Raw genomic sequence first — 27,382 nt, forward strand, 5'->3', positions numbered from 1 at the left:
ACTTCATAGGTGATATGTGGTAGACAGCCCGCCTGAGACTGACTGTCCTGCCGCTGTTTGGAGTATGGCTTAAAGCTGTATATTATTCCACTCCCTCGGCGTTTCGGCCACCGGTAATGCGCCTCAGCAAGGTGCTGCCTCTTTCAACAAAACCCCTGCTGGTATTCTCCTTCTGCTTGATTTCGTTTCTCACTCAGCACAATCTATCTCGCTTCTAATCCTTTCTTAGGGCACCGCCGCTATTCTGAGCAGGCACGGTCCCGTTACGTTCTTTCAATGCCAAGCCTCTGCCAGGATCCCACCCCTGGCAGAGACCCTACTGTCTCTTCCTCCACAACACCCTCTCTCACTAGGTGTTGCTTCGTTCGATCCAGTCAGCTTTCTCTACTAACTTCCTGCCTGACCCCCAGTTTACCCACTATGGTGGGGAGTGGCCTAATGAATAGCACCCTTAGCTCCCCCCGGAGGCCCAGCTGTGAAACATATTGGTGTCTGTGATACCTGATTGGAGGAACTCCTTCAGTGCCATCGAACGCACCGTGGCTCCCCTTAGTGGCGGAGCCACAGTACTGCAACGACCAGGACTCTGGGGCGCTGCAGTAACACCTCACTACACTTCACACTCCGGCCACCAGGGGGGGTGTTCCTATCTAGTAGGCCACTCCTCACACTATGGTAAAACTGGGGGTTGGACAGGAAGACAGAGAGAAGTAGCTGGGAAGAGCTAGTGAGAGGACCTGTCAGGGATGGGATCCTGGCAGACTTCTCAGAGCAGAACAAACCAGTGAACAACGGGAATACAGCAAGAGGAATTAGAACCAGAAGGAGTCGTGCTGTTAGACCGAGGCAACATCCTTCTGAGGCGCAAACAGTCGGTGGCCGGAACGCCGAGCAAGTAAGAGACTTTAAGTACACTGCAAACCACGGCCGGACAGCCAATTATAGGTTGGCTGTCTCACTTAACACCTAAGCAGACAACGGAGGCAGCTGTGGGAGAGGGGCGACTCTAGGGTCCCGGAAGAACTCCAGGCCTACCCCGTCATACGGGTGCGTCCTACCATATCATCTGGAGGACGGAGAAAACGAACATCAGAGACAGACAGAAACAGTTGTGAGGACTATCCCGGGAGCTCAGCAGGGAAGAACTACAACACTCAGCGCTAGAAGGTAGACACTGATTCCCACCTGTAAAGAGAACTCCTGATGTGCCTTTGGACCGGCCGGTCTCTGACAACCCAGTTAACAGCGCTCTGGACTGAGGTCTCCAAAACTTTCAGTAAAGAGGTAAAGAGACTGCAACCTGGTGTCCTCGTTATTTATTGCGACCGGCACTTCACAACTGCACCATTATCATCACTTACTGCACCGGACGTCCCCCACTGACAGACAGGGCCACGGACCGGGTCTAGCCACCGTGACAACTCCAGGACTGAGACCCAGAGGCCCGGCTCCGGGTACCCCTCGGCCCTGCGGCGGTGTGGGGGCGCTTCAACTTGGCGTCACGAACAGGATCTACTTAACCCTGAAGAATCAGGTCATGTGTGCCTTGGAACTGTGATTTATTGTGCTTGGACTGTACTTTATTGAAAAGACTGTGTGCTGTGCCATTTACCGCCAAAATTCGCCATTGCCGCGCACGGAGGGAGGAGCCCTAGCTACGCGGGCGGAACCAGCCAAAAGAAGCGCGGAACGGAAAGCGCGGTAAGGCGCCAATCCCGGAAGAGGATCTCCGACCTCCAGCAGGTTAGTGGGAGGAAGGGACAGCCATGTCTGAGTCGGGAGGAGAGGAGGTGGCGGTCGCAGCCGCGAACGTAGGGGCAGCTCCGGTCCACGCAGCGGGCGAAGCCGCGGCCCTAATACCACCACCGGTTGCCGCAGAACCCGCTGTTCCCCTCAGCCAGCCGGACACTGCCGCTAACACAAAAGCCATAATGCCCTTTTCTATGCCGTACCTGCCCGGAGCGGCCTGGCTCCCACGATACTCTGGGGAGTCGCATACATTCACTGACTTTAAGGAAGGGCTCTGCAGCCTGCTCGAGTTCTATCCCCTGACAGAGCCCCAGAAGGTTCATATGATAACCGGCCAACTCTTTGGGGCGGCTCTGAGAGAATTGAAATCCTGGCCCGCTGAGGATAAAGGAACTGCACAACAGATTTTTGCCAAGCTTAAAGCCACCTTTGATACTCGCACTGCTACGGAAATTAAACTGACTTTTTATGGATGCAAACAGAGGCCACAGGATAGCTTACGGGACTATGCCCTTAATCTCCAGGAGGCGATGCGGGCCATTAAGCAGAGTGACCCCGGCAGCATGCAGGATGAGGATAAACTTCTGAAGGAGCGGTTCATTGAGGGGCTCCTGTGCAGTCACCAGCGGGGCCAATTGCACTTCCTGGCCATGCAAAATCCAGACTTGACTTTTGCGCAGTTCAAAGATAAAGCTATCCAGGCATTGCAGGAGCGACAGCCCAGCCGCGCAATACCACCCTGGCGCCCCGCTCTCACATACCACCAGGAGGTGGCATCGGATACCCCAGTTGCCGCGGAGGCCGACGTCCAGAGCTTCGAGGACGACTCCCCTGCAGGACTCCGTCTTCAGATGCAGGAGCTGACCAAGAACGTTGCTGCCCTAGCCCGGACGGTGCAGTCCCTACAGGAGGCCCCCAAGAAAAAGATCCAGCTAGCCTCCGGACCAGAGGATGTTCCCTGGACGCGACAGAAGAGGACCCCACTGACCAGAGGCCGGGACAGCGATCGTTTCCATCAGGACGGACGACCCATCTGCCGCCGATGTCACCAGGTGGGCCATCTTGCAAGGTACTGTCCTTTAAACGAGCAACCCCTGGGGCAAAGGGCCAACCCCCAGGAGTAGGACGGTCAGGCCCGCAGCATTGGAGAACCAAGTATATTGGAGGACGACCAGTTCTCCCTGTAGTGATTGATGGAATCCCCTTGAATGCTTTGCTGGACACCGGTTCTCAGGTGACGACTATACCTTACGTGCTCTACAAACGGTATTGGGAGGACGCTGATATTACTCGTGGCCCTGACGATGATTTCACCATAATCGCCAGTAATGGTCAGCCGTTGCCACAAGTGGGGTATAAGGAGGTCACCATCAAAGTGGGGCGGGTGGAATTGAAAGCCCAAGGGATTGTGATTGTTGATATTGATCGTCGAGAATGTAATCCCATGATGACTCTTGGTACTAATGTTATAGAAAATTGTCTTGCAGAAGTGATTGTTTTGTTGCAACAGGTGGCAGAAACCGCTGGCCACAGTGAGCAACGTGCCCTGCAGAAGGAAATCAGAGCTCTGATGCAGAGACAGCAGGTAGAGCTGACTGGTGGTGAGATTGGTCGTGTCACTGTGAGTGATTCAAACCCCATCGCGATACCCCCCAAGAGTGAAATGTTAATATGGTGTCGAGCAGCCATAGGCCTCAGGGGTAAGGACTACCAGGCCTTGGTAGAACCCGTATATTCAGACAATAGGCCTACTGTTCTGACAGCCCGGGGGGTGGTCGACGTTCGTCAGGGGAGAGTGCCCGTACGTGTCCTCAATTGTGGGGAGGAAGAGGTTCACCTCACCAAGTATACCATGCTCGCCAAATTGTTCACTGTCAATAATAATGTGATACAGACACCTGAACCCTTGGTCCCGTCAAACTTGGCGGAGAACAAAGGTTCTGCAGAGCCCTCAAAGGACTGGTGTCGGGAATTGCATGTGGGCACTGACTCTACCCCATCCCATCAAAAACAGGGGGCCTACAGGGTGGTACACGAGTACGAGCAGATATTCAGCAAACACCCCTCAGATTTTGCGCAGGTGAAAGGGATCAAACATCACATCCCCACGGGAGATCACCGACCCATAAAAGAGAGATATCGCCCTGTACCCCCAGCTCATTACCAGTGTGCCAAGGACATGTTGCGGGAAATGAAGGAGGCTTGGGTGGTGAGAGATAGCTGTAGCCCCTGGGCAGCTCCGTTAGTCCTTGTTAAAAAGAAAGATGGTACAATGAGGATGTGTGTTGATTACAGGCAGTTGAATCGCATTACACATAAGGACGCATACCCACTGCCTAGGATAGAGGAGTCTCTGGCTGCCTTAAAATCTGCTAACTACTTCTCTACCTTAGATCTCACCAGTGGGTACTGGCAGGTTCCTGTCGCGGAGGCGGACAAAGAGAAGACGACCTTCACGACGCCAATGGGTCTCTGTGAGTTCAACTACATGCCCTTCGGATTGTGCAATGCTCCCGGAACGTTCCAGAGGATGATGGAGTGCTGCCTGGGACACCTGAACTTTGAAACCGTGCTGCTATATTTGGATGATGTCATTGTCTTCTCTAAGACCTACGAAGACCACCTGAAGCACCTGGCCGAGGTGTTTGAAGCCCTATCCAACTTTGGCTTAAAGGTGAAACCGTCCAAGTGTCATCTGCTGAAACCTAAAGTGCAGTACCTGGGCCATGTGGTGAGCGCTGAAGGAGTGGCCCCAGACCCTGACAAGGTCACAGTGATTAAGGACTGGCCAAAGCCCAGTGACCTCCACGAAGTCCGGCAGTTCCTCGGGCTGGTAGGCTATTACCGGAGGTTCATTAAGGACTTCACCAAGAAGGCCGCACCCTTGCAAAACCTGTTGGTGGGCCAACCAAAGAAGACCAAGGGGAGGAACACCCCCTTTGATTGGAACGAAGAGCTGGAGGAATCCTTCACCTGTTTGAAGTCGGCACTGACGGGAGAAGAGGTACTGGCTTACCCCGAATACGACCAACCATTTGTGCTGTACACAGATGCCAGTAATGTGGGACTAGGAGCCGTGCTGTCTCAAGTCCAGAAAGGCAAGGAAAGAGTGATCGCTTACGCCAGCAGGAAACTCCGTCCCACGGAAAGGAACCCTGACAACTACAGTTCCTTCAAACTGGAATTCCTTGCCCTTGTCTGGGCAGTGACAGAGAGGTTTAAGCACTACCTGGCCTCCGCGAAATTCACCGTCTTCACGGACAACAATCCGCTAACGCATCTGGGTACTGCCAAACTCGGGGCTTTGGAACAGCGGTGGATGGCCCGGCTGTCCAACTATGATTTCACCATCAAATATCGGGCAGGACACCAGAATGCCAATGCCGATGCTCTGTCCCGAATGCCCAATTTACCAGAAGTGGGAGAAGACCCGGAGGCACTTGAAGAGGTGGAGCTGCCTGCCTTCCATCGCCCCAAAGCCACTCAGAACTCTCACCATGTGAAGAACAGGCACAAGAACCAACCGGATGCCACGCTGAATCCCCTGCCCCACCACGGATGGGCAGAAACCCAGGATAGTGACCCCGCGGTCCGTCAGGTGAAGGAGCTATTGACGCAGGCTGGGTTGCACCCTGGCCCAGACGACCCACAAGAAACCCAACAGCTGTGGAAGGGGAGAAGCAAGCTGTTTATCCATGATGGCAAGCTGTGCAGGAGGAGCATTGACCCACGTACTCATGAATTGGTGTGGCAGATAGTGGTGCCCAGGCGAGATGCGCCCATGGTTCTGGGAGCCTACCATGATGGAGCCGGACACTTCGGATGGAGGAAGCTAGAGAAGCTGCTCCGAGGGAGGTTCTATTGGATTGGCATGAAGAGAACCATTGAGAAGTGGTGTCGGGAGTGTGGTCCATGTAGTCTGCGCAGGAAGGACCGTGACAGTCAGCGGGCTCCCCTGCGGCCTATCATCACCAAAAGGCCGCTCGAACTGGTCGCGCTGGATCATGTGAAGCTGACACCTAGCCGGTCGGGCTATATCTACGCCCTTACCATCGTGGACCACTACTCCAGGTTTTTGGTGGTTGTGCCTGTCAAGGATCTAACGGCCAGGACTGCCGCCAGGGCCTTCCAGCAACACTTTTGTAGGCCCCATGGCTACCCAGAGAAGGTACTGACCGATCAGGGACCTGCATTCGAAGCGGAAGTGTTCCAAGAATTCTGCCAACTGTACGGGTGTAAGAAGATCAGGACCACACCGTACCATCCTCAAACCAACGGGATGTCCGAGAAGATGAACCAAGTGGTAATTGATTTATTGAAGACCTTACCCGTGGAGGAACGGAACCTGTGGCCGACAAAGTTGCCTGACTTGGTGGATATGTACAATCACATCCCAGTAAGTTCCACCAACTGTACTCCAGCGTACCTGATGCGAGGAAGATCTAGTCGGTTACCCGTTGATCTGGACATGGGGGTCCTAGTACCCGAAGATACCTCGCCGGATGCAGATTGGGATGCAGAAAGGCAGCGAAGGTACCGCGAAGTACAGGAGTGTGTAGAGAGAAGTCTCGCCCAGGCTAGGCAGAAGCAAGAAAGGGACTACAACCAACATGCTCCTGCGATCCCCCTGTCACCTGGTGAGCAAGTACTTAAACGAAAGAGGAGATTACACAAGCTCGATGACCAATGGGAAGCGGAACCATATACCATCCTGCCATCCGACTTCGACAACACAAAGGTCTGTCTCATCAGCAAGGACAGAGGGGAGACCTCAACAGCGGTATCCAGGGATCACCTTAAGGTCTGCCCCGATAAGTTGAAAGAGAGGGGCACGGCCCCAGAAATCTCCCCGCCGGTGGAAAAGGAGAAGATGTTCCATACCGTCCTTGGTGACTTTCCCCAATCCTGGACTCAGATAAACCAAGCAATCGCGGTGCCTGTTCTAATGTTTCAACAGCCGGACCCACCAGAACCAATGGTGGTACCAGATCATCTGGCCCCGCTACCTCAACAAGCCTTACCTGATGAAACCATGCCAACCGTTGAACCGGCAAATCCTCCCTCTGCTATCAGTGAATCTGCTGTACCCACTGTTGATAGCAGCAGCTCTGAGAGCCCTAACCTGCCAGTGCTACCCCGACTCACTAGAAGTGTAGCTAGAAGACGGTGCACTACACCAGCGGTAGCAAGCATAGCGGGCCCTGTTAGGCCAATAGCAACCCCTGTGCTGCGAAGGTCCACACGCAGCACTCAAAACCAAACTCCCCTCCGCTACAAACCTTGGAGGTATTAATAAGGGCTGCTCTTTAGTTAAGAATGTTTTTGTGTGTATTTTTGTTACAGGTTTTAAATGGACAATAGAGTAATGGACGGTGAATTGCTCAAAAACTTTCATAAGGGGGGACCCCTTTGTTTACCCGGGGTCCCCGCTGTTTCAACCACTGAACTGAGAGTCATAAACTGTGCATGACCTAACTTTTGCAACGTTCAAGAATCCTCACCTCCCGTAAAGGGAAGCATTGTTATGTTCAAATTGTTATGCTATTTCAAAAATTTGTGTGTTTTCTGTTAACATGTATTATTGTTCTTGTTGTCCCAGTCCCGGAGTACTGGATTTAACCGGGGGGGAGTGCAGCACCCCAGAGTCCTGGTTGTTGCAGTACTGTGGCTCCGCCACTATGGGGAGCTGTGGTACGTCTGATTGCACTAAAGGAGTTTCTCTGACCAGGTAACACCTCACTACTAGTGTTGAGCATTCCGATGCTGCAAGTATCGGGTATCGGCCGATAATTGCTGTATCGGAATTTCCGATACCGAGATCCGATATTTTTGTGATATCGGGTATCGGTATCGAAACAACATTAATGTAAAAATGTGTAAAAGAAAGAATTAAAATAAAAAATATCGCTATACTCACCTGTCCGACGCAGCCTGGACCTCAGCGAAGGAACCGGCAGCGTTGTTTGTTTACAATTCGCGCTTTTACTTGGTTACGTGAATTCCCGGCTTGTGATTGGTCAGGGCGGCCATGTTGCCGGGACGCGGACCAATCACAGCAAGCCGTGACGAAATTACGTCACGGCTTGCTGTGATTGGTCCGCGTCCCGGCAACATGGCCGCCATTAACCAATCACAAGCCGTGACGTCACGGGAGGCTGGACTTGCGCACTTTTTAAAAAACGCGCGTGTCCAGCCTCCAGTGACGTCCCGGCTTATGATTGGTCACGGCGCCATGTTGCCGGGACGCGGACCAATCACAGTAAGCCGTGACGAAATTACGTCACGGCTTGCTGTGATTGGTCCGCGTCCCGGCAACATGGACGCCATTAACCAATCACAAGCCGTGACGTCACGGGAGGCTGGACACGCGCGTTTTTTAAAAAGTGCGCAAGTCTAGCCTCCCGTGACGTCACGGCTTGTGATTGGTCAGGGCGGCCATGTTGCCGGGACGCGGACCAATCACAGCAAGCCGTGACGAAATTACGTCACGGCTTGCTGTGATTGGTCCGCGTCCCGGCAACATGGCCGCCATTAACCAATCACAAGCCGTGACGTCACGGGAGGCTGGACACGCGCGTTTTTTAAAAAGTGCGCAAGTCCAGCCTCCCGTGACGTCACGGCTTGTGATTGGTTAATGGCGGCCATGTTGCCGGGACGCGGACCAATCACAGCAAGCCGTGACGTAATTTCGTCACGGCTTGCTGTGATTGGTCCGCGTCCCGGCAACATGGCCGCCCTGACCAATCACAAGCCGGGAATTCACGTAACCAAGTAAAAGCGCGAATTTTAAACAAACAACGCTGCCGGTTCCCTCGCTGAGGTCCCGGCTGCGTCGGACAGGTGAGTATAGCGATATTTTTTATTTTAATTCTTTCTTTTACACATTTATATGGTTCCCAGGGCCTGAAGGAGAGTTTCCTCTCCTTCAGACCCTGGGAACCATCAGGAATACCGTCCGATACTTGAGTCCCATTGACTTGTATTGGTATCGGGTATCGGTATCGGATTGGATCCGATACTTTGCCGGTATCGGCCGATACTTTCCGATACCGATACTTTCAAGTATCGGACGGTATCGCTCAACACTACTCACTACACTTCACACTCCGGCCACCAGGGGGGGTGGTCCTATCTAGTAGGCCATTCCTCACACTATGGTAAAACTGGGGGTTGGACAGGAAGACAGAGAGAAGTAGCTGGGAAGAGCTAGTGAGAGGACCTGTCAGGGATGGGATCCTGGCAGACTTCTCAGAGCAGAACAAACCAGTGAACAACGGGAATACAGCAAGAGGAATTAGAACCAGAAGGAGTCGTGCTGTTAGACCGAGGCAACATCCTTCTGAGGCGCAAACAGTCGGTGGCCGGAACGCCGAGCAAGTAAGAGACTTTAAGTACACTGCAAACCACGGCCGGACAGCCAATTATAGGTTGGCTGTCTCACTTAACACCTAAGCAGACAACGGAGGCAGCTGTGGGAGAGGGGCGACTCTAGGGTCCCGGAAGAACTCCAGGCCTACCCCGTCATACGGGTGCGTCCTACCATATCATCTGGAGGACGGAGAAAACGAACATCAGAGACAGACAGAAACAGTTGTGAGGACTATCCCGGGAGCTCAGCAGGGAAGAACTACAACACTCAGCGCTAGAAGGTAGACACTGATTCCCACCTGTAAAGAGAACTCCTGATGTGCCTTTGGACCGGCCGGTCTCTGACAACCCAGTTAACAGCGCTCTGGACTGAGGTCTCCAAAACCTTCAGTAAAGAGGTAAAGAGACTGCAACCTGGTGTCCTCGTTATTTATTGCGACCGGCACTTCACAACTGCACCATTATCATCACTTACTGCACCGGACGTCCCCCACTGACAGACAGGGCCACGGACCGGGTCTAGCCACCGTGACAACTCCAGGACTGAGACCCAGAGGCCCGGCTCCGGGTACCCCTCGGCCCTGCGGCGATGTGGGGGCGCTTCACTTCAACCTTCAGGCTCTCATTAAGTATTTTTAAATGTAACACTGCAGTTGCCCTGCTACCTGGGTTGGGGCCTAGTAACGGTGTCTGCCGCTCCTTGGTGTTCTCCTCAACCTTGGTGTTCTCCTCCTGGTTTCCAAAAGCTGAGCTTCAACCTTCAGGCTCTCATTGAGTATTTTTAAATGTAACACTGCAGTTGCCCTGATACCTGGGTTGGGGCCTAGTATCGGTGTCTGCCGCTCCTTGGTGTTCTCCTCCTCCTTGGTGTCCTCCTCCTGGTTTCCTTGTCTGAGCTTCAACCTTCAGGCTCTCATAAAGTATTTTTAAATGTAACACTGCAGTTGCCCTGATACCTGGGTTGGGGCCTAGTATCGGTGTCTGCCGCTCCTTGGTGTTCTCCTCCTCCTTGGTGTTCTCCTCCTGGTTTCCTTGTCTGAGCTTCAACCTTCAGGCTCTCATAAAGTATTTTTAAATGTAACACTGCAGTTGCCCTGCTACCTGGGTTGGGGCCTAGTAACGGTGTCTGCCGCTCCTTGGTTTTCTCCTCCTCCTTGGTGTTCTCCTCCTGGTTTCCAAAAGCTGAGCTTCAACCTTCAGGCTCTCATTGAGTATTTTTAAATGTAACACTGCAGTTGCCCTGCTACCTGGGTTGGGGCCTAGTAACGGTGTCTGCCGCTCCTTGGTGTGCTCCTCAACCTTGGTGTTCTCCTCCTGGTTTCCAAAAGCTGAGCTTCAACCTTCAGGCTCTCATTGAGTATTTTTAAATGTAACACTGCAGTTGCCCTGATACCTGGGTTGGGGCCTAGTATCGGTGTCTGCCGCTCCTTGGTGTTCTCCTCCTCCTTGGTGTTCTCCTCCTGGTTTCCTTGTCTGAGCTTCAACCTTCAGGCTCTCATAAAGTATTTTTAAATGTAACACTGCAGTTGCCCTGATACCTGGGTTGGGGCCTAGTAACGGTGTCTGCCGCTCCTTGGTGTTCTCCTCCTCCTTGGTGTTCTCCTCCTGGTTTCCTTGTCTGAGCTTCAACCTTCAGGCTCTCATAAAGTATTTTTAAATGTAACACTGCAGTTGCCCTGCTACCTGGGTTGGTGCCTAGTAATGGTGTCTGCCGCTCCCTGGTGTTCTCCTCCTCCTTGGTGTTCTCCTCCTTGTTTCCTAAAGCTGAGCTTCAACCTTCAGGCTCTCATTGAGTATTTTTAAATGAAACACTGCAGTTGACCTGCTACGTGGGTTGGGGCCCAGTAACGGTGTCTGCCGCTCCCTGGTGTTCTCCTCCTCCTTGGTGTTCTCCTCCAGGTTTCCTTGTCTGAGCTTCAACCTTCAGGCTCTCATTAAGTATTTTTAAATGTAACACTGCAGTTGCCCTGCTACCTGGGTTGGGGCCTAGTAACGGTGTCTGTTATGACCCCAATGGCGAGGGTCTCAGAAATATCAGCAAGTCTGCGAAGTACAAAAATCCAGCTCATAGGTCAGTGGTAACTGGGTTGACCATATATCTACTCCTAACGCCAACACTAGAAGTAGCCGGGGAACATGCCTACGTTGGTCGCTATATGTCTCGCGCCAGCCGGAGAGCTAACTACCCCTAGAAGAGGAAAACAAAGACCTCTCTTGCCTCCAGAGAAAGGACCCCAAAAGTAGGATACAAGCCCCCCACAAATAATAACGGTGAGGTAAGAGGAAATGACAAACACAGGGATGAACTAGGTTTAGCAAAGAGAGGCCCACTTACTAATAGCAGAATGTAGTAAGATAACTTATATGGTCAACAAAAACCCTATCAAAAATCCACACTGGAGATTCAAGAACCCCCGAACCGTCTAACGGCCCGGGGGGAGAACACCAGCCACCCTAGAGCTTCCAGCAAGGTCAGGATACAGATTATATACAAGCTGGACAGAAATGCAAACAAAAACAAAATAGCAAAAAGCAAGAAAGCGGACTTAGCTTAATCAACACAGGAACCAGGATCAGTAGACAAGAGCACTACAGATTAGCTCTGATATCAACGTTGCCAGGCATTGAACTGAAGGTCCAGGGAGCTTATATAGCAACACCCCTGACCTAACGACCCAGGTGAGCATACAAGGGATGAATGACATACCCAGAGTCAAATCACTAGTAGCCACTAGAGGGAGCCAAAAGGTAAATTCACAACAGGTGTCTGCCACTCCCTGGTGTTCTCCTCCTCCTTGGTGTTCTCCTCCTGGTTTCCTTGTCTGAGCTTCAACCTTCAGGCTCTCATTAAGTATTTTTAAATGTAACACTGCAGTTGCCCTGCTACCTGGGTTGGGGCCTAGTAATGGTGTATGCCACTCCTTGGTGTTCTCCCCCTCCTTGGTGTTCTCCTCCTGGTTTCCAAAAGCTGAGATTCAACCTTCAGGCTCTCATTGAGTATTTTTAAATGTAACACTGCAGTTGCCCTGCTACCTGGGTTGGGGCCTAGTAACGGTGTCTGCCGCTCCTTGGTGTTCTCCTCCTGGTTTCCTTGTCTGAGCTTCAACCTTCAGGCTCTCATTAAGTATTTTTAAATGTAACACTGCAGTTGCCCTGCTACCTGGGTTGGGGCCTAGTAACGGTGTCTGCCGCTCCTTGGTGTTCTCCTCCTCCTTGGTGTTCTCCTCCTGGTTTCCTTGTCTGAGCTTCAACCTTCAGGCTCTCATTAAGTATTTTTAAATGTAACACTGCAGTTGCCCTGCTACCTGGGCTGGGGCCTAGTAACGGTGTCTGCCGCTCCTTGGTGTTCTCCTCCTGGTTTCTTTGTCTGAGCTTCAACCTTCAGGCTCTCATTAAGTATTTTTAAATGTAACACTGCAGTTGCCCTGCTACCTGGGTTGGGGCCTAGTAACGGTGTCTGCTGCTCCCTGGTGTTCTCCTCCTCCTTGGTGTTCTCCTCCTGGTTTCCTTGTCTGAGCTTCAACCTTCAGGCTCTCATTAAGTATTTTTAAATGTAACACTGCAGTTGCCCTGCTACCTGGGTTGGGGCCTAGTAACGGTGTCTGCCGCTCCTTGGTGTTCTCCTCAACCTTGGTGTTCTCCTCCTGGTTTCCAAAAGCTGAGCTTCAACCTTCAGGCTCTCATTGAGTACTTTTAAATGTAACACTGCAGTTGCCCTGATACCTGGGTTGGGGCCTAGTATCGGTGTCTGCCGCTCCTTGGTGTTCTCCTCCTCCTTGGTGTTCTCCTCCTGGTTTCCTTGTCTGAGCTTCAACCTTCAGGCTCTCATAAAGTATTTTTAAATGTAACACTGCAGTTGCCCTGCTACCTGGGTTGGTGCCTAGTAACGGTGTCTGCCGCTCCCTGGTGTTCTCCTCCTCCTTGGTGTTCTCCTCCTGGTTTCCTAAAGCTGAGCTTCAACCTTCAGGCTCTCATTGAGTATTTTTAAATGTAACACTGCAGTTGACCTGCTACGTGGGTTGGGGCCCAGTAACGGTGTCTGCCGCTCCCTGGTGTTCTCCTCCTCCTTGGTGTTCTCCTCCAGGTTTCCTTGTCTGAGCTTCAACCTTCAGGCTCTCATTAAGTATTTTTAAATGTAACACTGCAGTTGCCCTGCTACCTGGGTTGGGGCCTAGTAACGGTGTCTGCCACTCCCTGGTGTTCTCCTCCTCCTTGGTGTTCTCCTCCTGGTTTCCTTGTCTGAGCTTCAACCTTCAGGCTCTCATTAAGTATTTTTAAATCTAACACTGCAGTTGCCCTGCTACCTGGGTTGGGGCCTAGTAATGGTGTATGCCACTCCTTGGTGTTCTCCCCCTCCTTGGTGTTCTTCTCCTGGTTTCCAAAAGCTGAGATTCAACCTTCAGGCTCTCATTGAGTATTTTTAAATGTAACACTGCAGTTGCCCTGCTACCTGGGTTGGGGCCTAGTAACGGTGTCTGCCGCTCCTTGGTGTTCTCCTCCTGGTTTCCTTGTCTGAGCTTCAACCTTCAGGCTCTCATTAAGTATTTTTAAATGTAACACTGCAGTTGCCCTGCTACCTGGGTTGGGGCCTAGTAACGGTGTCTGCCGCTCCTTGGTGTTCTCCTCCTCCTTGGTGTTCTCCTCCTGGTTTCCTTGTCTGAGCTTCAACCTTCAGGCTCTCATTAAGTATTTTTAAATGTAACACTGCAGTTGCCCTCCTACCTGGGTTGGGGCCTAGTAACGGTGTCTGCCGCTCCCTGGTGTTCTCCTCCTCCTTGGTGTTCTCCTCCTGGTTTCCTTGTCTGAGCTTCAACCTTCAGGCTCTCATTAAGTATTTTTAAATGTAACACTGCAGTTGCCCTGCTACCTGGGTTGGGGCCTAGTAACGGTGTCTGCCGCTCCTTGGTGTTCTCCTCAACCTTGGTGTTCTCCTCCTGGTTTCCAAAAGCTGAGCTTCAACCTTCAGGCTCTCATTGAGTATTTTTAAATGTAACACTGCAGTTGCCCTGATACCTGGGTTGCGGCCTAGTATCGGTGTCTGCCGCTCCTTGGTGTTCTCCTCCTCCTTGGTGTTCTCCTCCTGGTTTCCTTGTCTGAGCTTCAACCTTCAGGCTCTCATAAAGTATTTTTAAATGTAACACTGCAGTTGCCCTGCTACCTGGGTTGGGGCCTAGTAACGGTGTCTGCCGCTCCTTGGTTTTCTCCTCCTCCTTGGTGTTCTCCTCCTGGTTTCCAAAAGCTGAGCTTCAACCTTCAGGCTCTCATTGAGTATTTTTAAATGTAACACTGCAGTTGCCCTGCTACCTGGGTTGGGGCCTAGTAACGGTGTCTGCCGCTCCTTGGTGTGCTCCTCAACCTTGGTGTTCTCCTCCTGGTTTCCAAAAGCTGAGCTTCAACCTTCAGGCTCTCATTGAGTATTTTTAAATGTAACACTGCAGTTGCCCTGATACCTGGGTTGGGGCCTAGTATCGGTGTCTGCCGCTCCTTGGTGTTCTCCTCCTCCTTGGTGTTCTCCTCCTGGTTTCCTTGTCTGAGCTTCAACCTTCAGGCTCTCATAAAGTATTTTTAAATGTAACACTGCAGTTGCCCTGATACCTGGGTTGGGGCCTAGTAACGGTGTCTGCCGCTCCTTGGTGTTCTCCTCCTCCTTGGTGTTCTCCTCCTGGTTTCCTTGTCTGAGCTTCAACCTTCAGGCTCTCATAAAGTATTTTTAAATGTAACACTGCAGTTGCCCTGCTACCTGGGTTGGTGCCTAGTAATGGTGTCTGCCGCTCCCTGGTGTTCTCCTCCTCCTTGGTGTTCTCCTCCTTGTTTCCTAAAGCTGAGCTTCAACCTTCAGGCTCTCATTGAGTATTTTTAAATGAAACACTGCAGTTGACCTGCTACGTGGGTTGGGGCCCAGTAACGGTGTCTGCCGCTCCCTGGTGTTCTCCTCCTCCTTGGTGTTCTCCTCCAGGTTTCCTTGTCTGAGCTTCAACCTTCAGGCTCTCATTAAGTATTTTTAAATGTAACACTGCAGTTGCCCTGCTACCTGGGTTGGGGCCTAGTAACGGTGTCTGTTATGACCCCAATGGCGAGGGTCTCAGAAATATCAGCAAGTCTGCGAAGTACAAAAATCCAGCTCATAGGTCAGTGGTAACTGGGTTGACCATATATCTACTCCTAACGCCAACACTAGAAGTAGCCGGGGAACATGCCTACGTTGGTCGCTATATGTCTCGCGCCAGCCGGAGAGCTAACTACCCCTAGAAGAGGAAAACAAAGACCTCTCTTGCCTCCAGAGAAAGGACCCCAAAAGTAGGATACAAGCCCCCCACAAATAATAACGGTGAGGTAAGAGGAAATGACAAACACAGGGATGAACTAGGTTTAGCAAAGAGAGGCCCACTTACTAATAGCAGAATGTAGTAAGATAACTTATATGGTCAACAAAAACCCTATCAAAAATCCACACTGGAGATTCAAGAACCCCCGAACCGTCTAACGGCCCGGGGGGAGAACACCAGCCACCCTAGAGCTTCCAGCAAGGTCAGGATACAGATTATATACAAGCTGGACAGAAATGCAAACAAAAACAAAATAGCAAAAAGCAAGAAAGCGGACTTAGCTTAATCAACACAGGAACCAGGATCAGTAGACAAGAGCACTACAGATTAGCTCTGATATCAACGTTGCCAGGCATTGAACTGAAGGTCCAGGGAGCTTATATAGCAACACCCCTGACCTAACGACCCAGGTGAGCATACAAGGGATGAATGACATACCCAGAGTCAAATCACTAGTAGCCACTAGAGGGAGCCAAAAGGTAAATTCACAACAGGTGTCTGCCACTCCCTGGTGTTCTCCTCCTCCTTGGTGTTCTCCTCCTGGTTTCCTTGTCTGAGCTTCAACCTTCAGGCTCTCATTAAGTATTTTTAAATGTAACACTGCAGTTGCCCTGCTACCTGGGTTGGGGCCTAGTAATGGTGTATGCCACTCCTTGGTGTTCTCCCCCTCCTTGGTGTTCTCCTCCTGGTTTCCAAAAGCTGAGATTCAACCTTCAGGCTCTCATTGAGTATTTTTAAATGTAACACTGCAGTTGCCCTGCTACCTGGGTTGGGGCCTAGTAACGGTGTCTGCCGCTCCTTGGTGTTCTCCTCCTGGTTTCCTTGTCTGAGCTTCAACCTTCAGGCTCTCATTAAGTATTTTTAAATGTAACACTGCAGTTGCCCTGCTACCTGGGTTGGGGCCTAGTAACGGTGTCTGCCGCTCCTTGGTGTTCTCCTCCTCCTTGGTGTTCTCCTCCTGGTTTCCTTGTCTGAGCTTCAACCTTCAGGCTCTCATAAAGTATTTTTAAATGTAACACTGCAGTTGCCCTGCTACCTGGGCTGGGGCCTAGTAACGGTGTCTGCCGCTCCTTGGTGTTCTCCTCCTGGTTTCTTTGTCTGAGCTTCAACCTTCAGGCTCTCATTAAGTATTTTTAAATGTAACACTGCAGTTGCCCTGCTACCTGGGTTGGGGCCTAGTAACGGTGTCTGCTGCTCCCTGGTGTTCTCCTCCTCCTTGGTGCTCTCCTCCTGGTTTCCTTGTCTGAGCTTCAACCTTCAGGCTCTCATTAAGTATTTTTAAATGTAACACTGCAGTTGCCCTGCTACCTGGGTTGGGGCCTAGTAACGGTGTCTGCCGCTCCTTGGTGTTCTCCTCAACCTTGGTGTTCTCCTCCTGGTTTCCAAAAGCTGAGCTTCAACCTTCAGGCTCTCATTGAGTACTTTTAAATGTAACACTGCAGTTGCCCTGATACCTGGGTTGGGGCCTAGTATCGGTGTCTGCCGCTCCTTGGTGTTCTCCTCCTCCTTAGTGTTCTCCTCCTGGTTTCCTTGTCTGAGCTTCAACCTTCAGGCTCTCATAAAGTATTTTTAAATGTAACACTGCAGTTGCCCTGATACCTGGGTTGGGGCCTAGTATCGGTGTCTGCCGCTCCTTGGTGTTCTCCTCCTCCTTGGTGTTCTCCTCCTGGTTTCCTTGTCTGAGCTTCAACCTTCAGGCTCTCATAAAGTATTTTTAAATGTAACACTGCAGTTGCCCTGCTACCTGGGTTGGTGCCTAGTAACGGTGTCTGCCGCTCCCTGGTGTTCTCCTCCTCCTTGGTGTTCTCCTCCTGGTTTCCTAAAGCTGAGCTTCAACCTTCAGGCTCTCATTGAGTATTTTTAAATGTAACACTGCAGTTGACCTGCTACGTGGGTTGGGGCCCAGTAACGGTGTCTGCCGCTCCCTGGTGTTCTCCTCCTCCTTGGTGTTCTCCTCCAGGTTTCCTTGTCTGAGCTTCAACCTTCAGGCTCTCATTAAGTATTTTTAAATGTAACACTGCAGTTGCCCTGCTACCTGGGTTGGGGCCTAGTAACGGTGTCTGCCACTCCCTGGTGTTCTCCTCCTCCTTGGTGTTCTCCTCCTGGTTTCCTTGTCTGAGCTTCAACCTTCAGGCTCTCATTAAGTATTTTTAAATCTAACACTGCAGTTGCCCTGCTACCTGGGTTGGGGCCTAGTAATGGTGTATGCCACTCCTTGGTGTTCTCCCCCTCCTTGGTGTTCTTCTCCTGGTTTCCAAAAGCTGAGATTCAATTTTCAGGCTCTCATTGAGTATTTTTAAATGTAACACTGCAGTTGCCCTGCTACCTGGGTTGGGGCCTAGTAACGGTGTCTGCCGCTCCTTGGTGTTCTCCTCCTGGTTTCCTTGTCTGAGCTTCAACCTTCAGGCTCTCATTAAGTATTTTTAAATGTAACACTGCAGTTGCCCTGCTACCTGGGTTGGGGCCTAGTAACGGTGTCTGCCGCTCCTTGGTGTTCTCCTCCTCCTTGGTGTTCTCCTCCTGGTTTCCTTGTCTGAGCTTCAACCTTCAGGCTCTCATTAAGTATTTTTAAATGTAACACTGCAGTTGCCCTCCTACCTGGGTTGGGGCCTAGTAACGGTGTCTGCCGCTCCCTGGTGTTCTCCTCCTCCTTGGTGTTCTCCTCCTGGTTTCCTTGTCTGAGCTTCAACCTTCAGGCTCTCATTAAGTATTTTTAAATGTAACACTGCAGTTGCCCTCCTACCTGGGTTGGGGCCTAGTAACGGTGTCTGCCGCTCCCTGGTGTTCTCCTCCTCCTTGGTGTTCTCCTCCTGGTTTCCTTGTCTGAGCTTCAACCTTCAGGCTCTCATTAAGTATTTTTAAATGTAACACTGCAGTTGCCCTGCTACCTGGGTTGGGGCCTAGTAACGGTGTCTGCCGCTCCTTGGTGTTCTCCTCAACCTTGGTGTTCTCCTCCTGGTTTCCAAAAGCTGAGCTTCAACCTTCAGGCTCTCATTGAGTATTTTTAAATGTAACACTGCAGTTGCCCTGATACCTGGGTTGCGGCCTAGTATCGGTGTCTGCCGCTCCTTGGTGTTCTCCTCCTCCTTGGTGTTCTCCTCCTGGTTTCCTTGTCTGAACTTCAACCTTCAGGCTCTCCTAAAGTATTTTTAAATGTAACACTGCAGTTGCCCTGATACCTGGGTTGGGGCCTAGTATCGGTGTCTGCCGCTCCTTGGTGTTCTCCTCCTCCTTGGTGTTCTCCTCCTGGTTTCCTTGTCTGAGCTTCAACATTCAGGCTCTCATAAAGTATTTTTAAATGTAACACTGCAGTTGCCCTGCTACCTGGGTTGGGGCCTAGTAACGGTGTCTGCCGCTCCTTGGTTTTCTCCTCCTCCTTGGTGTTCTCCTCCTGGTTTCCAAAAGCTGAGCTTCAACCTTCAGGCTCTCATTGAGTATTTTTAAATGTAACACTGCAGTTGCCCTGCTACCTGGGTTGGGGCCTAGTAACGGTGTCTGCCGCTCCTTGGTGTTCTCCTCCTCCTTGGTGTTCTCCTCCTGGTTTCCTTGTCTGAGCTTCAACCTTCAGGCTCTCATAAAGTATTTTTAAATGTAACACTGCAGTTGCCCTGATACCTGGGTTGGGGCCTAGTATCGGTGTCTGCCACTCCTTGGTGTTCTCCTCCTCCTTGGAGTTCTCCTCCTGGTTTCCTTGTCTGAGCTTCAACCTTCAGGCTCTCATAAAGTATTTTTAAATGTAACACTGCAGTTGCCCTGCTACCTGGGTTGGGGCCTAGTTAGGGTGTCTGCCGCTCCCTGGTGTTCTCCTCCTCCTTGGTGTTCTCCTCCTGGTTTCCTTGTCTGAGCTTCAACCTTCAGGCTCTCATTAAGTATTTTTAAATGTAACACTGCAGTTGCCCTGCTACCAGGGTTGGGGCCTAGTAACGGTGTCTGCTGCTCCTTGGTGTTCTCCTCCTCCTTGCTGTTCTCCTCCTGGTTTCCAAAAGCTGAGCTTCAACCTTCAGGCTCTCATTGAGTATTTTTAAATGTAACACTGCAGTTGCCCTGCTACCTGGGTTGGGGCCTAGTAACGGTGTCTGCCGCTCCTTGGTGTTCTCCTCCTGGTTTCCTTGTCTGAGCTTCAACCTTCAGGCTCTCATTAAGTATTTTTAAATGTAACACTGCAGTTGCCCTGCTACCTGGGTTGGGGCCTAGTAACGGTGTCTGCCGCTCCCTGGTGTTCTCCTCCTCCTTGGTGTTCTCCTCCAGGTTTCCTTGTCTGAGCTTCAACCTTCAGGCTCTCATAAAGTATTTTTAAATGTAACACTGCAGTTGCCCTGCTACCTGGGTTGGTGCCTAGTAACGGTGTCTGCCGCTCCCTGGTGTTCTCCTCCTCCTTGGTGTTCTCCTCCTGGTTTCCTAAAGCTGAGCTTCAACCTTCAGGCTCTCATTGAGTATTTTTAAATGTAACACTGCAGTTGACCTGCTACGTGGGTTGGGGCCCAGTAACGGTGTCTGCCGCTCCCTGGTGTTCTCCTCCTCCTTGGTGTTCTCCTCCAGGTTTCCTTGTCTGAGCTTCAACCTTCAGGCTCTCATTAAGTATTTTTAAATGTAACACTGCAGTTGCCCTGCTACCTGGGTTGGGGCCTAGTAACGGTGTCTGCCACTCCCTGGTGTTCTCCTCCTCCTTGGTGTTCTCCTCCTGGTTTCCTTGTCTGAGCTTCAACCTTCAGGCTCTCATTAAGTATTTTTAAATCTAACACTGCAGTTGCCCTGCTACCTGGGTTGGGGCCTAGTAATGGTGTATGCCACTCCTTGGTGTTCTCCCCCTCCTTGGTGTTCTTCTCCTGGTTTCCAAAAGCTGAGATTCAACCTTCAGGCTCTCATTGAGTATTTTTAAATGTAACACTGCAGTTGCCCTGCTACCTGGGTTGGGGCCTAGTAACGGTGTCTGCCGCTCCTTGGTGTTCTCCTCCTGGTTTCCTTGTCTGAGCTTCAACCTTCAGGCTCTCATTAAGTATTTTTAAATGTAACACTGCAGTTGCCCTGCTACCTGGGTTGGGGCCTAGTAACGGTGTCTGCCGCTCCTTGGTGTTCTCCTCCTCCTTGGTGTTCTCCTCCTGGTTTCCTTGTCTGAGCTTCAACCTTCAGGCTCTCATTAAGTATTTTTAAATGTAACACTGCAGTTGCCCTCCTACCTGGGTTGGGGCCTAGTAACGGTGTCTGCCGCTCCCTGGTGTTCTCCTCCTCCTTGGTGTTCTCCTCCTGGTTTCCTTGTCTGAGCTTCAACCTTCAGGCTCTCATTAAGTATTTTTAAATGTAACACTGCAGTTGCCCTCCTACCTGGGTTGGGGCCTAGTAACGGTGTCTGCCGCTCCCTGGTGTTCTCCTCCTGGTTTCCTTGTCTGAGCTTCAACCTTCAGGCTCTCATTAAGTATTTTTAAATGTAACACTGCAGTTGCCCTGCTACCTGGGTTGGGGCCTAGTAACGGTGTCTGCCGCTCCTTGGTGTTCTCCTCAACCTTGGTGTTCTCCTCCTGGTTTCCAAAAGCTGAGCTTCAACCTTCAGGCTCTCATTGAGTATTTTTAAATGTAACACTGCAGTTGCCCTGATACCTGGGTTGCGGCCTAGTATCGGTGTCTGCCGCTCCTTGGTGTTCTCCTCCTCCTTGGTGTTCTCCTTCTGGTTTCCTTGTCTGAACTTCAACCTTCAGGCTCTCCTAAAGTATTTTTAAATGTAACACTGCAGTTGCCCTGATACCTGGGTTGGGGCCTAGTATCGGTGTCTGCCGCTCCTTGGTGTTCTCCTCCTCCTTGGTGTTCTCCTCCTGGTTTCCTTGTCTGAGCTTCAACCTTCAGGCTCTCATAAAGTATTTTTAAATGTAACACTGCAGTTGCTCTGCTACCTGGGTTGGGGCCTAGTAACGGTGTCTGCCGCTCCTTGGTTTTCTCCTCCTCCTTGGTGTTCTCCTCCTGGTTTCCAAAAGCTGAGCTTCAACCTTCAGGCTCTCATTGAGTATTTTTAAATGTAACACTGCAGTTGCCCTGCTACCTGGGTTGGGGCCTAGTAACGGTGTCTGCCGCTCCTTGGTGTTCTCCTCCTCCTTGGTGTTCTCCTCCTGGTTTCCTTGTCTGAGCTTCAACCTTCAGGCTCTCATAAAGTATTTTTAAATGTAACACTGCAGTTGCCCTGATACCTGGGTTGGGGCCTAGTATCGGTGTCTGCCACTCCTTGGTGTTCTCCTCCTCCTTGGAGTTCTCCTCCTGGTTTCCTTGTCTGAGCTTCAACCTTCAGGCTCTCATAAAGTATTTTTAAATGTAACACTGCAGTTGCCCTGCTACCTGGGTTGGGGCCTAGTTAGGGTGTCTGCCGCTCCCTGGTGTTCTCCTCCTCCTTGGTGTTCTCCTCCTGGTTTCCTTGTCTGAGCTTCAACCTTCAGGCTCTCATTAAGTATTTTTAAATGTAACACTGCAGTTGCCCTGCTACCAGGGTTGGGGCCTAGTAACGGTGTCTGCCGCTCCTTGGTGTTCTCCTCCTCCTTGCTGTTCTCCTCCTGGTTTCCAAAAGCTGAGCTTCAACCTTCAGGCTCTCATTGAGTATTTTTAAATGTAACACTGCAGTTGCCCTGCTACCTGGGTTGGGGCCTAGTAACGGTGTCTGCCGCTCCTTGGTGTTCTCCTCCTGGTTTCCTTGTCTGAGCTTCAACCTTCAGGCTCTCATTAAGTATTTTTATATGTAACACTGCAGTTGCCCTGCTACCTGGGTTGGGGCCTAGTAACGGTGTCTGCCGCTCCCTGGTGTTCTCCTCCTCCTTGGTGTTCTCCTCCAGGTTTCCTTGTCTGAGCTTCAACCTTCAGGCTCTCATTAAGTATTTTTAAATGTAACACTGCAGTTGCCCTGATACCTGGGTTGGGGCCTAGTAACGGTGTCTGCCGCTCCCTGGTGTTCTCCTCCTCCTTGGTGTTCTCCTCCTGGTTTCCTTGTCTGAGCTTCAACCTTCAGGCTCTCATAAAGTATTTTTAAATGTAACACTGCAGTTGCCCTGCTACCTGGGCTGGGGCCTAGTAACGGTGTCTGCCGCTCCTTGGTGTTCTCCTCCTGGTTTCTTTGTCTGAGCTTCAACCTTCAGGCTCTCATTAAGTATTTTTAAATGTAACACTGCAGTTGCCCTGCTACCTGGGTTGGGGCCTAGTAACGGTGTCTGCTGCTCCCTGGTGTTCTCCTCCTCCTTGGTGTTCTCCTCCTGGTTTCCTTGTCTGAGCTTCAACCTTCAGGCTCTCATTAAGTATTTTTAAATGTAACACTGCAGTTGCCCTGCTACCTGGGTTGGGGCCTAGTAACGGTGTCTGCCGCTCCTTGGTGTTCTCCTCAACCTTGGTGTTCTCCTCCTGGTTTCCAAAAGCTGAGCTTCAACCTTCAGGCTCTCATTGAGTACTTTTAAATGTAACACTGCAGTTGCCCTGATACCTGGGTTGGGGCCTAGTATCGGTGTCTGCCGCTCCTTGGTGTTCTCCTCCTCCTTAGTGTTCTCCTCCTGGTTTCCTTGTCTGAGCTTCAACCTTCAGGCTCTCATAAAGTATTTTTAAATGTAACACTGCAGTTGCCCTGATACCTGGGTTGGGGCCTAGTATCGGTGTCTGCCGCTCCTTGGTGTTCTCCTCCTCCTTGGTGTTCTCCTCCTGGTTTCCTTGTCTGAGCTTCAACCTTCAGGCTCTCATAAAGTATTTTTAAATGTAACACTGCAGTTGCCCTGCTACCTGGGTTGGTGCCTAGTAACGGTGTCTGCCGCTCCCTGGTGTTCTCCTCCTCCTTGGTGTTCTCCTCCTGGTTTCCTAAAGCTGAGCTTCAACCTTCAGGCTCTCATTGAGTATTTTTAAATGTAACACTGCAGTTGACCTGCTACGTGGGTTGGGGCCCAGTAACGGTGTCTGCCGCTCCCTGGTGTTCTCCTCCTCCTTGGTGTTCTCCTCCAGGTTTCCTTGTCTGAGCTTCAACCTTCAGGCTCTCATTAAGTATTTTTAAATGTAACACTGCAGTTGCCCTGCTACCTGGGTTGGGGCCTGGTAACGGTGTCTGCCACTCCCTGGTGTTCTCCTCCTCCTTGGTGTTCTCCTCCTGGTTTCCTTGTCTGAGCTTCAACCTTCAGGCTCTCATTAAGTATTTTTAAATCTAACACTGCAGTTGCCCTGCTACCTGGGTTGGGGCCTAGTAATGGTGTATGCCACTCCTTGGTGTTCTCCCCCTCCTTGGTGTTCTTCTCCTGGTTTCCAAAAGCTGAGATTCAACCTTCAGGCTCTCATTGAGTATTTTTAAATGTAACACTGCAGTTGCCCTGCTACCTGGGTTGGGGCCTAGTAACGGTGTCTGCCGCTCCTTGGTGTTCTCCTCCTGGTTTCCTTGTCTGAGCTTCAACCTTCAGGCTCTCATTAAGTATTTTTAAATGTAACACTGCAGTTGCCCTGCTACCTGGGTTGGGGCCTAGTAACGGTGTCTGCCGCTCCTTGGTGTTCTCCTCCTCCTTGGTGTTCTCCTCCTGGTTTCCTTGTCTGAGCTTCAACCTTCAGGCTCTCATTAAGTATTTTTAAATGTAACACTGCAGTTGCCCTCCTACCTGGGTTGGGGCCTAGTAACGGTGTCTGCCGCTCCCTGGTGTTCTCCTCCTCCTTGGTGTTCTCCTCCTGGTTTCCTTGTCTGAGCTTCAACCTTCAGGCTCTCATTAAGTATTTTTAAATGTAACACTGCAGTTGCCCTCCTACCTGGGTTGGGGCCTAGTAACGGTGTCTGCCGCTCCCTGGTGTTCTCCTCCTCCTTGGTGTTCTCCTCCTGGTTTCCTTGTCTGAGCTTCAACCTTCAGGCTCTCATTAAGTATTTTTAAATGTAACACTGCAGTTGCCCTGCTACCTGGGTTGGGGCCTAGTAACGGTGTCTGCCGCTCCTTGGTGTTCTCCTCAACCTTGGTGTTCTCCTCCTGGTTTCCAAAAGCTGAGCTTCAACCTTCAGGCTCTCATTGAGTATTTTTAAATGTAACACTGCAGTTGCCCTGATACCTGGGTTGCGGCCTAGTATCGGTGTCTGCCTCTCCTTGGTGTTCTCCTCCTCCTTGGTGTTCTCCTCCTGGTTTCCTTGTCTGAACTTCAACCTTCAGGCTCTCCTAAAGTATTTTTAAATGTAACACTGCAGTTGCCCTGATACCTGGGTTGGGGCCTAGTATCGGTGTCTGCCGCTCCTTGGTGTTCTCCTCCTCCTTGGTGTTCTCCTCCTGGTTTCCTTGTCTGAGCTTCAACCTTCAGGCTCTCATAAAGTATTTTTAAATGTAACACTGCAGTTGCCCTGCTACCTGGGTTGGGGCCTAGTAACGGTGTCTGCCGCTCCTTGGTTTTCTCCTCCTCCTTGGTGTTCTCCTCCTGGTTTCCAAAAGCTGAGCTTCAACCTTCAGGCTCTCATTGAGTATTTTTAAATGTAACACTGCAGTTGCCCTGCTACCTGGGTTGGGGCCTAGTAACGGTGTCTGCCGCTCCTTGGTGTTCTCCTCCTCCTTGGTGTTCTCCTCCTGGTTTCCTTGTCTGAGCTTCAACCTTCAGGCTCTCATAAAGTATTTTTAAATGTAACACTGCAGTTGCCCTGATACCTGGGTTGGGGCCTAGTATCGGTGTCTGCCACTCCTTGGTGTTCTCCTCCTCCTTGGAGTTCTCCTCCTGGTTTCCTTGTCTGAGCTTCAACCTTCAGGCTCTCATAAAGTATTTTTAAATGTAACACTGCAGTTGCCCTGCTACCTGGGTTGGGGCCTAGTTAGGGTGTCTGCCGCTCCCTGGTGTTCTCCTCCTCCTTGGTGTTCTCCTCCTGGTTTCCTTGTCTGAGCTTCAACCTTCAGGCTCTCATTAAGTATTTTTAAATGTAACACTGCAGTTGCCCTGCTACCAGGGTTGGGGCCTAGTAACGGTGTCTGCCGCTCCTTGGTGTTCTCCTCCTCCTTGCTGTTCTCCTCCTGGTTTCCAAAAGCTGAGCTTCAACCTTCAGGCTCTCATTGAGTATTTTTAAATGTAACACTGCAGTTGCCCTGCTACCTGGGTTGGGGCCTAGTAACGGTGTCTGCCGCTCCTTGGTGTTCTCCTCCTGGTTTCCTTGTCTGAGCTTCAACCTTCAGGCTCTCATTAAGTATTTTTAAATGTAACACTGCAGTTGCCCTGCTACCTGGGTTGGGGCCTAGTAACGGTGTCTGCCGCTCCCTGGTGTTCTCCTCCTCCTTGGTGTTCTCCTCCAGGTTTCCTTGTCTGAGCTTCAACCTTCAGGCTCTCATTAAGTATTTTTAAATGTAACACTGCAGTTGCCCTGATACCTGGGTTGGGGCCTAGTAACGGTGTCTGCCGCTCCCTGGTGTTCTCCTCCTCCTTGGTGTTCTCCTCCTGGTTTCCTTGTCTGAGCTTCAACCTTCAGGCTCTCATTAAGCATTTTTAAATGTAACACTGCAGTTGCCCTGCTACCTGGCTTGGGGCCTAGTAACGGTGTCTGCCGCTCCCTGGTGTTCCCCTCCACTGAAAAAGCTGAGCTTCAACCTTCAGGCTCTCATTGAGTATTTTTTAATGTCACACTGCAGTTGCCCTACTACTTTGGTTGGGGCCTAGTAACGGTGTCTGCCGCTCCTTGGTGTTCTCCTCCTGGTTTCCTTGTCTGAGCTTCAACCTTCAGGCTCTCATTAAGTATTTTTTAATGTCACACTGCAGTTGCCCTACTACTTTGGTTGGGTCCTAGTAACGGTGTGTGCCGCTCCCTGGTGTTGTCCTCCACTGTATAAAGCTGAGCTTCAGTCTTTAGGCTTTCGGCCTATAGTAGCAGATATTAAACTGCATTTGGCCTTCAACTTTGGTTGGGCCCTACTAACGGTGTGTGCCGCTCCCTGGTGTTGTCCTCCACTGTATAAAGCTGAGCTTCAGTCTTTAGGCTTTCGGCCTATAGTAGCAGATATTAAACTGCATTTGGCCTACTAGTGTGGTTGGGCCCTTAAAACGGTGTCTGCTGCTCCTGGGTTTGCTCCTCCACTGAACAAAGCAATGCCGCCTGTTTAGTCCTGTTACCAATTTTGAACTGCATTTAGCCTACTTTATTCTTTGGCCCTATATCTGTGTTTCCTCCTCATCCTGCCCATTGCCCAGCCACTGCTAGATGAGTCTGCTGGTACATTGACCCAGACCACTACATTCCCCTTGCATGCTACACAGCCAGAATGTGTCCCTGCTGAAAGTCAGGTTCCCTTCCCGCATACTATACCACCTTACACGGGGACAAAGAGGAAGGTGCAGATGAAAGTGCTGGTTCCTTCATCAGGTGGGGGGGGGAATACTCGTTGGCGACGTCACTGGCACAGGGCCCCTCATAGTACGTAAAAGTGTCGCTGCCTGTGGGAGGCGCCCCCGCCGTGCAAACACACTGCCGTACTTTGAGGGGCCCTGTGCCAGTGCCAATGCCAAAGAGTGGGCCCCCCCCTGCTTGCTCAGGATCACAGCACTTGCAAAGTTGAAATACTTACCTCTCCCTGCGCCACTGCCGTGATGTGGTCCAGATTTCCTGGGCCCACAAAATACTTGAACCAGCCCTACCCCCAACAACTTTAGCCAAATGACCCCCAATTTCCAATGCCTAACTATTGTTATAAGGGAAATGAAGATTGACAAGCTTCATTAACAAGAATGGATGTTTTTGCCATTAAAATGGGCACTCTAGGTGTATTCCTGGCCCCCACTCACTGCCGACTATTCTGCCCCATTGAATTGCATTGGGTTTCGTGTTTCGGCCGATCCCGACTTTACGAGATAATCGGCCGATTTCACTCGACCCCACTTTTGAGATAGTCGAGTTCCGCGAAACCCGACTCGACCCTAAAAAAGTCAAAGTCGCTCAACCCTACTTATGAGGTGTCAGTACGATAGACACGCATCTTTCTTTTTTGGGAGGGATTATGGGA

Source organism: Ranitomeya variabilis, chromosome 4 (assembly GCF_051348905.1).
Source record: "Ranitomeya variabilis isolate aRanVar5 chromosome 4, aRanVar5.hap1, whole genome shotgun sequence".
NCBI classification, from domain to species: Eukaryota; Metazoa; Chordata; class Amphibia; order Anura; family Dendrobatidae; genus Ranitomeya; species Ranitomeya variabilis.